General features: G+C 40.8%; 2 long non-coding RNA genes across 21 annotated transcripts in view; one reads left to right on the top strand and one right to left on the bottom strand.

Moving 5' to 3' along the window:
• LOC149442481 (uncharacterized) overlaps positions 1–12,111 on the top strand; it is an 876,277-nt gene extending 864,166 nt beyond the window's left edge. For all 20 annotated transcript variants that reach the window (XR_016307175.1, XR_016307176.1, XR_016307168.1 and 17 more), the window contains one exon: positions 11,953–12,111. This is a non-coding gene — a long non-coding RNA (uncharacterized LOC149442481). The remainder of the gene's footprint in view (positions 1–11,952) is intronic.
• Positions 1,924–9,859, bottom strand: LOC149442488 (uncharacterized). Its single transcript, XR_016307187.1, has 2 exons — positions 9,758–9,859; positions 1,924–5,108 (listed from the first exon to the last, which is right to left on the bottom strand). It is a non-coding gene; the product is annotated as an uncharacterized LOC149442488 (long non-coding RNA).
• Positions 12,112–12,559: the final 448 nt, after the last annotated feature.

Raw genomic sequence — 12,559 nt, forward strand, 5'->3', positions numbered from 1 at the left:
TTTGCTGAGGGTAACAATGACAGAATAACCACAAATTCTCCTTTCCATATTTTTTCTTTTAATTGCGTTGATAAATGATATCCTAGCGGGGATATTTCACATAGCAAAACTTCTTTTAAACATGTTTCTGGTATTGGCGAATTAATATTCATTCCCGTATTATTTTTTTCTATACTCATGCTACCTAAATTACTGGACAATTTATCATTAATATTAACATTACTATCCTTATTAACCCACACATTAGCATGACTACTATTTTTAACAAATTATCACTATTAACATTTTTGTTTAAATTATTAGTAAGTGTTGTAATGAAATCTAATATTTTTTAATAAGCTGTTAATCTCATCATTTCCACAAGATGTCGCTGTTTCGATTTCTGGATCCCTGTGCTGACCTCTGTTGCCACCACTGGATAAAGTCGGTATTGCATGCACAGGCTCGTTTCTCTTCGGGCTTTCCTGACTCAGCTCCAGTTGAGGTTGTTGCCTAGCAACCACTTCGGAGGCCGCAGCCTCACTTTCAGCTCCGAGGGATGCTCGACTTCCATGAATACTTACTCTTCCTGGCAGCGAAGGAACCTGTCTCTTCCTCCTCTCATGCTGGCTTGCTCTTCCGACCACCGTTTCTTCCGATGCCCAGCCGGACTCCTCTTGCCCTGCTGATGATGCTGGTCAACCACTGGAACCGTGCCGAGACTCGCTCTTCTGTGACAGGCTCTATTCGGCCGCTCTTCCTCTGACAGCGCTTCGGTGAGTTCTCCAACCCCTGTTCTGTGTCTTCCCGCTCCTTCCCCTCTTCCCCTTCGGCTGCCATATCAAGGCAGCGCCACAGCCATTCTTCTCCTCCGCTGCTCCTGGCTTGCTCCAAAACTTACCTCATGAGGGTCTTCATGGTCAGAATTAGCACAAACCGGCTCCTTAATATTATAGCTCCTTGCAACCTGTTGGCCAACTCTGACCAACTGTGAGAATTCTGTTACGAAGTGCCCTGTATATAATGAGCCCCAAACAATTCCAGAATGTTCCAGGTCACATGATTTTTCCCGCTTTTTCTAAGGTCACGTGGTTATTCTCTTCTTGCGTTTTTCTCTGTCAGATTTCTTAAAGGGGCCCTAACCTAATTCCTACCTATTCCTGAGGAGAAGTTTTTTTTTTTTTCTTTTTTATTAAATTAGGGATGGCGTCCGCATGCCCATGCTTTCAGGCTCATATGTTAGAGCCCTCGTTTTTTTTATTCCTGTTGTATCACAAATGTGGAAGTGCTAATGTGATAAAACACATCCTTCGGCATGGTGATCTGTTGTTTGGTTTGCCTGCTTGTGTCTGTGTCAGATCTAATTACTGTGTAGGTCTCCTTTGCACAGCACCAGACTGAGATACCCAGGGACTGTGGGATATATAGTTTCTTCACAGGATGGTTCAGTTTTCAGGTTACAGACAGAGGCCATGCACTATTTGGTGCAGTGCCAGGCTGCATGCCTCATGTTTGAACACAACAGAAAATTCTGACACAAAAATGTCAAGATTTAGAGCTGATTCACACGTGTAGAGCGGATTGAAGCTCAGGTTTCACTGCTAATTGACACAGTAGTTGTTCAGCGGTTCATGTCAGGTTTACATCAGGTTCAGGACAGGATTAGCTCAGGATCTTATCCTATTCGCCCATCTGTGGCTTAGAAATGGTTCCCCAGAAGGTAATAGCCTGTAATCTGCACCTGCAGGCACTGCTCAGAAATCGGAACGGACTTTTCCACACCGCACTGAATCCGCATTGGACATATGTGAACAGGCACAATAGGAAGCAATGTTTTTTCACATGTCATGCGGATTGGATGCGGTTCAAACCACATGCAATCCATATATACAGTTGTGTTCAAAATAATAGCAGTGTGTTGAAAAAAGTGAATAAAGCTCAAAATCCTTCTAATAGCTTTTATTTCCATACACACAAATGCATTGGGAACACTACACATTCTATTCCAAATCAAAACATGAAGAAAAATATCAAATTTGTGTTGTTCCTCTAAAAAAAATTGAAGAAAAGTGAATATTAGACTGTTCAAAAAAATAGCAGTGTTTGTGTTCTTCTTTACAAACTCAAGCATTCACTATATAAAATGAAAAATGTTTGACGATTTTGCTTTCCTTTGAATCACTTAATGAATATTTAGTTGTATAAACACTGTTTCTGAGAACTGCTGTACATCTGTGTTGCATGGAGTCAACCAACTTCTGGCACCTGTGAACAGGTATTCCAGCCCAGGATGATTGGACTACATTCCACAGTTCTTCTCTATTTCTTGGTTTTGCCTCAGAAACTGCATTTTTAATGTCACCCCACAAGTTTTCTATTGGATTAAGATCCGGGGATTGGGCTGACCACTCCATAACGTCACTCTTGTTGGTCTGGAACCAAGATGTTGCACGTATACTGGTGTGTTTGGGGTCGTTGTCTTGTTGGAACACCCATTTCAAGGGCATTTCCTCTTCAGCATAAGGCAGCATGACCTCTTCAAGTATTCTGATGTATTCAAACTGATCCATGATCCCTGGTATGCGATAAATAGGCCCAACACCGTAGTATGAGAAACATCCCCATATCATGATGCTTGCACCACCATGCTTCACTCTCTTCACAGTGTACTGTGGCTTGAATTCAGTGTTTGGGGGTCGTCTGACAAACTGTCTCCGGCCACTAGACCCAAAAAGAACAATCTTACTTTCATTAGTCCACAAAATGTTGCGCCATTTCTCTTTAGGCCAGTCAATGTGCTCTTTGGCAAATTGTAGCCTCTTCAGCGCGTCTTTTTTTTCAACAGTGGGACTTTGCAGGGGCTTCTTGCAGATAGCTTGGCTTCACATAGGCGTCTTCTAATTGTAACAGTACTCACAGGTAACTTTAGACCTTCTTTGATCTTCCTGGAGCTGATTGTTGGCTGAGTCCTTGCCATTTTGACTATTCTATCCATTTGAATGGTAGTTTTTTGCTTTCTTCCACGACTTTCAGGTTTTGGTTGCCATTTTAAAGCATTTGCGATCATTTTAGCTGAGCAGCCTATCATTTTCTGCACTTCTTTATATGTTTTCCCCTCTCCAATCAACTTTTTAATCAAGGAAAATGTCTGGAACGACCCATTTTCCTCAGAATTTCAGAGAGAAATGCACTGTAACCAGCATGTACATTTGCTGCCTTCCTTCCTTAAATAAGGGCAATAACTGCCACCTGTTTTTCAAAGAATGAATGACCTCACTAATAGAACTCCACACTGCTATTATTTTGAAAATGCCCCTTTCAATTAGTGATTCAGTTACACAGAATCAGCAGCATGCATGTCATGACTGTTGGGTCTGTTGGATTTCTATTACTCTACTACACCTGCTAGTAAATTATTTGCCATGTAGAAATATCATTTCTACCAAAAACAGTGATTGATCAGGTTAGTGATGTCTGACTGCTATTATTTTGAACACAACTGTATGTGAACCGGCACTAACTCTACTATAGTGTGTGCATATGTGGCAACAAATGACACCATGAAGCTACACAATCAATGCACATCTGATCCAGGTAAAATACAAAAGATGCAAGTGGGAAGGTTTATAATGAAAAAGTCACATTCACTTAATTAGAAAAATTCTATTATTTCCTTTTGTTTATATTATCAGTGTATTCTAAAACATTTTACATACAGTGCCTTGAAAAAGTCTTCATTCCCCTTGAAATTTTCCACATTTGTGTCATTTTACAGCCAAAAACTTAAATGTATTTTATTGGGATTTTATGTGAAAAATACATTTCGTTTTTGGTCATGATGAAAATTATGTGGAAAATTTCAAGGGGTAAAAATACTTTTTCAAGGCACCGCAGATCAGTGGCTTGCCACCTAGTTAACCGCTGTTCCAGCTGAGCTTACAACCACGTTTGTAGTTACATGCACTCATACAACCACACTGGGGTTTAACCAACCTAATTGCACCTTTCATTGTAGGGTAAAATGAGAATTCTAAGTGGTGTATTTAAAAAAAAAAAAAAAAAAGGAATAACCACTTCCCAGCCACCCTATAGCAGTTTTACTACTCCAAGGTGGCCACTCTGCACAAAATTCCATTTTTTTTTTTGCATTTGTGGGTAGGGGGCAAGAAAGTAAGGAATGCATTGAAGGTAAACCAAAATGAAAACATGCACCAGTTCAGCTTTCAGAAAGAACATTGCCTGGAGTTACATTCCAGTTTGGCAACACTTTCATAGAACACAAATTAGTATATGAGGTACAGGTAGCCAAAGGAAATCCTTAGAACTGGATATATTCCATTACAAGGAATAGTGCAATCATCATCATTGTGTTGAAAAGGAACATGAATAAAATAAACCATCGTCTGGCTAAGAGTTTTGACAACTGATTTTACATGACAATTTGGCCTACACCAGAAAAAGCAAAAGCTGATGTTTAACAGTAGCCAATGACTAGACGTTTGAGAACAGTGGGAGCACAGGCTAAACAGAAAAAAAAAGGATTATGTATAAATAGGCTACTGTATATGGATACCTTAGGTATAAAAATATCTGTGCCTAGAACATCACAGCCCATAAAGCAAAAAAGTGCCTGCACTATTCAATATGGATCATACAATTCCATGTTTAAAAACAGTCAACAAATAGTGATCCTGGAAGATACTAGAACAATCACTGTAAACTACATTAAACAATACATTTTATAATATGTATCTAAATATGCAGTTATTGCGACTCTGCTAGAACAGTCCTCTTCTATTCTAAGTTACCTCCAAGAGAAATTTTCATTAACACTGTAGTCACCACAGATGGCATCACAGAGTAAAATACAGTCCTGGCAGAGTGTAGGCATACAGCTCCTAATGTGTACAAAAGCATTTTGCGCAGTTTTGCAGCCATTGTGTCTTTATTGATGACAGGAAGGCAATGTGGTGCCTCTTCCACTAGCGCCACCAGCTCTGAAGGCTCTTCTGACTTTACTTTCCATAGAACTTCTTGTTTAGAAGGAAGATGAGAAGGTTTACATTGACCTTTGCTCGGTCAATCATCTTCATAACCGCAACACCCTCATACTGCAGCTGGAGAAGGTCCTGAAAGTGCAAATGGGGAAAATCAGGAAGGTGAACACTTGGTATAAAAGCCTGCATTCAATCTGCAAAGTTGATTGGAGAACACATAATACATGTCTTGTTTTCATACAAATTTAGGATACACACGCAGACCTTTACATGGATGATCTGGACACGTACTGGCACATTCATTGAGCTATGTTACAGGGTATCATTGTCAGTAACAAAACTAGCAATAGTTGAGCCCACTGGTAGAATGGTGTGGAAATCTCTGCAAACTATATATATATAAAAAAAAAAACCCTTCAGTTCTACATTTCTGTTCTCTTCTCTTGTTAATATGATCTTTTTGCAAACTGCTAAAATCTATTTCTTGGAATTGATTGATGAACACAGAAATTCAGATGCTGTCAGGTTCTACTATTATCCGCAGGAAGATTAAACATTGGAAAACCAACAAATTGTAAACCAACCTCATGATAACCCTTCATCTACAAAAGCATGCCTCAGATGGTAGCAAGCAGTACCTGAACATTAACACAGAATGGTAGGACCTGTGTCCCTCAATTGGCTGCTAGATACTCTGCATTCCTACTTCTTTTCTTGCCCATTGAGAGACACACAATTTAGATGCTGCTGGGACACCCAAATGTGGTGTGCTACAGAGGAACAACCTCTAACAAGCCCAACAGGACTGGGGAAGAGATGCTTGAAGGACCAACATCTGACACTTGATTAGGCTAAGCCTCTTACCCGATAGAGTAACCTGCCAGACAACCAAGGAAGGACACAGAATCAGCCTGATGCTCAAGACCAGGGGTCTCCAAACTTTTTAAGCAAAGGGCCAGGTTGCTGTCTTTCCGCCTTTAGGGGTGCTGGACTGTGGCCAGTGGGAGTAGAAAATGCCCTGGCAACAGTGCCCTATCATTGGCTTTAACCACATGCCGCCCAGCCACTGTAGAAATACGTTGGCAGGGCGGCATGGCTGGGCAAAACCACGTTTAAAACGTGTTTGCAAAACAGGTAGGGGGCGCGCCACCGCCCTACCTGTCCCGCCGATCACGGCCACGGGTGTCAGTTACCGGCTGTGTCCCGCCGATTAGCGGCAATCACTGACAGAGAGCAGGGCTGCAGTAACTCTAGAATATTGTTTTTTTTTCTCAAAATTGTCAGCTTTTTTTTTTTTATAGCGCAAAAAATAAAAACCCGCACAGGCGATCAAATACCACCGAAAGAAAGCTCTATTTGTGTGAAAAAAAGGACATAAATTTCATTTATGTATCGATTGCATGACCGCACAATTGTCCGTTAAACTAGCGCAGCGCTGTATAGCAAAAAAATGGCGTAAATTGCAGTATCTATACCATAGTTTGTAGACGCTATAACTTTCACACAAAGCAATCAATATACACTCATTGGGATTTTTTTTTACCAAAAACATGTAGAAGAATACATTTTGGCTTAAATTTATAACTAACTTTGAGTTTACTATATATTTTTTATAGCTGAAAGTAAAAAATATAGTTTTTCTTCAAAATTGTTGGTCTTTTTTTGTTTATAGCGTGAAAGATAAAAAGCGCACAGGTGATCAAATACCACCGAAAGAAAGCTCTATTTGTGTGAAAAATAGGACGTAAATTTTGTTTGGGTGCAGCATTGCATGACCGCGCAATTATCAGTTGAATTAGTGCAGCGCCGAGTAGCAAAAAGAGGCCTGGTCATTAAGTGGGGTAAATCCTCTGGAGGACAAGTGGTTAATAGGAGGAATAGTGCCACATTGTTGATAACAAAAAGAACAGTGCCCCATTGATGGTGTCAGTAGGGGGAATGGTGCTCCATCATTGGTTTCAGTTGGTGGAATAGTGCCCCAAGGGCCAGATAAAGGCAAGCAAAGGGCCACAGTTTGGAGATCACTGCCAGAGAGTTGCACCAAACAGAAAGGAATGCTAAACATGGATCTAAAAGCTGATCAACCACTACCCACTAAAACAGATGGAACAACTATAGTAACAAAAGAAAATAAAAACACAACTGGATGTGATCAACAGAAAATGGGGACAAACCCTGGAAGGAAAAAGTCCCAAGAAGTAATTAGGACAAACCAGGTCCAGGTGAGAAAGACTAGCCAATCTTCATGGGAAGGACTAAGCTGTCTAGAATCAAAACGACACAAAGTCATGCATTAAAGAGGAGGTCTGGCTAGACAACCAAACTGGCTATGTGACACTTACCAGGGAAAACTTGAGCAGCAAAAACAAACAGCCATCGGGTGTGAAAAAGAGTGAGACCAGAGAATCCAAGGGATAGATTCCACAAAGTCAATGTGACTCAAGGGTTTGACTGAAGAGAAGGCACCCCCCACAAGGGTAGGCAGGAAATGGAATCGAAAGCATAGCCCCATATACTGGTGAGAAGGGGACCACTGGCGCTCATACATGCTCCCTGGCATGCACAGGTGCTGTTGTTACATTTCAGAGGATCCTGTTGAGAAACTGCCTTGTCTATCCCTGACCTCAAGCGCTGGATCTATGAAAGCTCCCAAGGAAACAATGGTATGCCTCCTTGAATGTTGTATGGCTAGCAAAAATCAGGGAAATCAATGAAATGGAAGACTTGGTTGCAACAGAGAGCACAAGAGATACATGTTTGAAAAAAATGTCTGCTCTGATTATTCAGCCCTACTAAACTTGGATCTAAACCCTGTAATGTTAGCAGAACACAACTTGTCTTATGGGACCCGAAAGTAAGAGCACGGCATCTATCCTTTCCCACGCTATTGTATCCTTTCCCACGCTGTTCAGGTGAGTTTACCCCCACCCATTTTTAAAAATGTTAATGAGTGCAGAGAGCCACGTGTAACATGGCACATATGGTATCGGATTTCCTCTCTTCAGTCTGTACAGCTCTGCTGAGCAAGCTGGCTGGCGAGTTGATTTTTGAACCATTTTTCCTTTATTACGGATATGCGTTGCCCGGTTCACTTAGTCCTTGCTTCATAAGCCAGTTATAGACCAGGGCAGGTGCCATGTTTTATTTTTCTGCTGAGCCGGGGGATTAAATAAGCTCATAATTTTATTTGCTGTGTTTTACAAAGTCTACTATTTGTATTATGGACATTATAATTATGATGTTGTACACGGAAATCCCTGTATACTTTTCTTTTTACCATTGTTGTGTATGATCTCTGTACTCTGTTTTATTGTTAAATAAAGATATGGAGGAGAAAAAAAAAAAAAAAAGGAAAGCCCCCGATCCTTCAGATCTAGAGAAGTATCAGACATCATGGAGCAAGGGACAGATATCTTTGTAGTACAGCTAAAAGCAATACATTGAGGGCAGAACAAAACAAAGCATCTGAAGAACCTTTCTTAAGAAGCTGATGATCAGTCAAAGGAAGGGGACCTATCTGCAGGTGCACAGGTCTCACAAAGTCATCAGGATATACTCTGTTCTTTTCAGAGGATACCTGCTGCAGTGAAAGAACCAGACTATTTTCCTTCACGCAGAAAGGACTCCCTACTCCTTCTTGTTGAAGACGTGGCAGCAGATGATGCCCAAACTGTTTTGAAGGGCAAGACAGTAGCCCCAGGAATAGTGGCTCTCCAGTGAGCAAAACCATATAGGGGAAGGGGGTGCCACAGGAAAAAAGGATTAGCCTGTGAGTAGAAAGAGGCATTCTCTGAACCTGAATTCCTGAGACACAAACTACCCAAGGACCCCTGGGGTTCACAATCAACCCCCCCCCCAAAGTGCTTGCTGCATCTTCATACTGAAACTTTTTAAATAGAGTTTGTGGACTGCCTAAGTGGGCCTGGGGGCAGAAGTAGATGAAAGAAGCATAGGCTTCAGCCGATATTTCCCTACACCTGAGAAAGCATTGGAAGCCTTCGGCTCTCACTGCTGTCATGCAGGCACTTGGCAGGAGAGAGGGACCAGGAGCGTCGGCGGGGGACCTGAGAAGAGGATGGTTGGGGCTACTCTGTGCAAAGGCATTGCACAGAGCAGGTAAGTATAACAAGTTTTTTGATTTAAAAATAAAATAGAGAAACTTATCTTTAAAATCACTTTAAGAAAATAATATATATTTTCACACTACCCCTACACAAACACTTCAATGGTCATTCTTGTGAGGAGAAAAAAAAACACTTTCAAAGATTCACATCTTTGCTTTGCGGTAAAACACATTTTAAATTTGAAATGCACATTCCCAATGCATAAAAGACCTACATTTTAGGTGCTACAGTGCACAAATGTTATTAGGGTCCTGTGGTGTGCTGCAAATTAAAAAAAAAAAAACCGTTGCATGTGCATTACAAAGGTCTGCTATGGTGCTTTGGCAGCCCATATCAAATGAATGATCTTTCTTACCTCTACACACATACAGGCATGCAGTAATGAATAGTAAAGGCATGAAAAGTGTCCCTTCCCCTTTCTATAAATCATAATTTATCTTTATAAAAGTTATATAGTAGTATTGCGACTTAATTTAAAAAAGAAAAAAAAGCAATTAAGTCTGGTTTAATTTTTCAGTAAGCACATGAATCGTAACTTCAGAGTTATAATAACCTAGACATCTCTCTGCTATATTGGAAATGTGCAGTCTTTCATTTTTTGGCAGACCATGAGCAAATAGTACAGATAATGGGTTAACAAAACTCCAATGAGATTACCTGATAATGCAACATATATGTTTCCATTTGAACACCCATGAACTTGGCTTTCACTTCAAAATCACCAACTTCTTCCATAGGAGATATTTCAAAGATCACATTTTTAAATCTGCATAGACAACAGATGACAAGTGTGAGGGGTGTGTCAGACAGACAGTGTTGCAACACATATATACAGCATGAGATAAAAAAAAGAAATTCATCTTCAACACTGAAACCAGCAATGAAATTCTGCACCTTCTTTAGAAAATCGGAAATTTTGTGCATTTTGTAATCCAATGGTGCCACCAGTGATTTTGAAATTTGACCAACCAAGCCTTCAATTTCACCTCAAGTTGCTAAAGAAAAGAATTTTCGTGGCTGGGAATCTTCTTTTCTTTCCAGGCCACAGCTCATGCTTCTTTTTCGATTAAGTTTCTCGCATGATTCTTCCATCAATGATTAGAAACTAATGGTGCGAAATTCGAATGAAAATTCTTCGTTCCAATTTTCGAAAGAAAATTCTTACAGAATTCGACCTGTGTGTGGCTTGCATTACACAAAATCTGGAATTTCTGCTTCCCTGTCTTGTTATCTCAGGAGAGTAAACTTAATTTTTAATGTAAAAGGTGAAATGTATACTAACTTATGCTTATTAGGAAACATTTTGTTGATCTGGTGAAATACAAGAAGGAAGGTGAGCAAAAGACAGGCTTGAGAAGTGATGCAATCCCAGCACCCAGAGGGGAAGCAGCTGTGGGTTAAAGGGGAAGGGAATTGTTCAAGGGAAGGGAGGTACACAGGGCAATCCTCTCATAACACAAATGGCTGAAATCCAGTGGGTAGATACACAAGACAACACTAGCAGAATGGGCTAGGTGTGTAAACAAGAGAGAAACAGGATCCTAGTTAACAGAGTAATGAAGTGTAATTTTAGTGTGGAAGAAGGGGCTTCCGTCTAGACACTCTGCCATAAAGCCCAGATCAGTGGAAGGCTGCAGTAATGGGATCTCTGGAGAGCAATCAGAGTGACCATCAGGTTCTTGGTCACCTCTCTTACAGAAGTCCTTCTTCCCCGATTGCTCAGTTTGGCCGGGCAACCAGATCATTGAAGAGTCCTGGCTGTGCCAAACTTCTTTCAATTCAGAATTATGGAGGCCTCTGTGCTCTTGGCAACCTTCAGCGCAGCAGAAATGATTTATCGCCTTCTCCAGATCTGTGCCTTGCAATAGTCCTATCCCGGAGCTCTACAGACCGTTTCTTTGAATCATGGCTTTTTTTTCTGATACAGTATGCATTGTAAACTGTGAGGCCTTTTACCCCCGGTTCACATATATGCAGCCGTGCGGGCTTCGTTTTGCGCGGGCACAAGAGCCAATTCATTTGAATGGACTCCTGTGACATGCAGGGAAGTCCCTGCACTTCTTCTGAATACACAGCCCGCATGGGAGCCTCGGTTCGCATTACGGCTGCGTCTTCCAGTGCGGGCAGCGTGCCATTAGAACTAATGGCACCAGCCCCCGGGTCCGCATTCCTCAGTGCGGGTGGTACAGCTGCACGGATTTTCGTGCGGATCCGCAGCCGCACCACCCTCCTTATGCAGGCCATAGACGGGTCGAAAACCGGCCATTTTTAAAAAAACGAAAAATCGGTCGTTTAATAGGCCGCCGTTACCACCAATGGTAAAAAATAAAAAAATCGGCCGATTTTCGTCCCGTCTACGGCCGGCATTTAATTATTTCTGTTCCTTGCAGAGAGCACAGCTATTATATTTGACATGAAAACATATTGCGGTTGCAACAATGTATCCATTTCGGATACAGCTGTTTTTTATTCGGATACAAATAGATACATTGTTGCAACCGCAATACTTTTCATATAAAATATAATAGCGGACTGGAATTCTTCTTTTTCTTATTTTTTCTTCTTCTTGCAGGTCACGGCTCATGTGCAGATTTTTTATTGGTAAAACAATCGGCCGATTTGCCCATCATTGCCGGGAAAATCGGCTGATTTTTTCCTAACTTTACCGATAAAAAAAGTGCCAAAACCCCGAAAAATGGCCGACCAATTAACCCACTAACGGTGTGAAAATCGGCTGATTTTTTTTCTTTTTTCGGCTGAAAAATCGGCCGATTTTCGACCCGTCTATGGCCTGCATTATAGAGAGGTGTGTGCCTTTCCAAATCACATCTAATCAATTCATCTTACCACAGGTGGACTCCAATCAAGGTGTAGAAACATCTCAGCAATGATCAAGAGAAATGGGAGGCACCTGAGCTAAATTTCAAGTGTTGCTGCAAAGGGTCTGAATACTTATGCCAATGTGATATTTCAGTTTTTTATTTTTAATAAATTCACAGACATTTCTAAAATCCTGTTTTCATTTTGTTATTATGGGGTACTGAGTGTAGATTAATGAAAAAAATTATTTAAACTGTAGTATCAGGTTGCAACATGACAAAATTGAGAAAAGTAAATGAGAGTCTGAATACTTTCTAATCACACCACTGCAATTTAAAATCGTGCGATTTGTGTGTAATTTCAGGTCTGATTTCTGAAGACTTTATTGCTACTTGTAAAGATTTTCAGCAATTTCTTGCAATTTGCAGTGTGATTTCCATTATATTCTATGTATGTGAAATTGCAACAAAACTGAAGAAAAGGTAATGCAAGAACTACTTTAGAAATCACGCTGTAGCAAATCGCACATGTTAAGACACTGAAATTCACATTCATTAGATGCGATTTCAATTCACAAATTGCACCTGAAATCGCACCGGTTTGACCGGGCATAAGGAAATGGAACTACTCAGTAATTGC

The sequence above is a fragment of the Staurois parvus genome, unplaced genomic scaffold (assembly GCF_062004578.1).
Source record: "Staurois parvus isolate SC_StPar_1 unplaced genomic scaffold, SC_StPar_1.0 ptg000885l, whole genome shotgun sequence".
NCBI classification, from domain to species: domain Eukaryota; kingdom Metazoa; phylum Chordata; class Amphibia; order Anura; family Ranidae; genus Staurois; species Staurois parvus.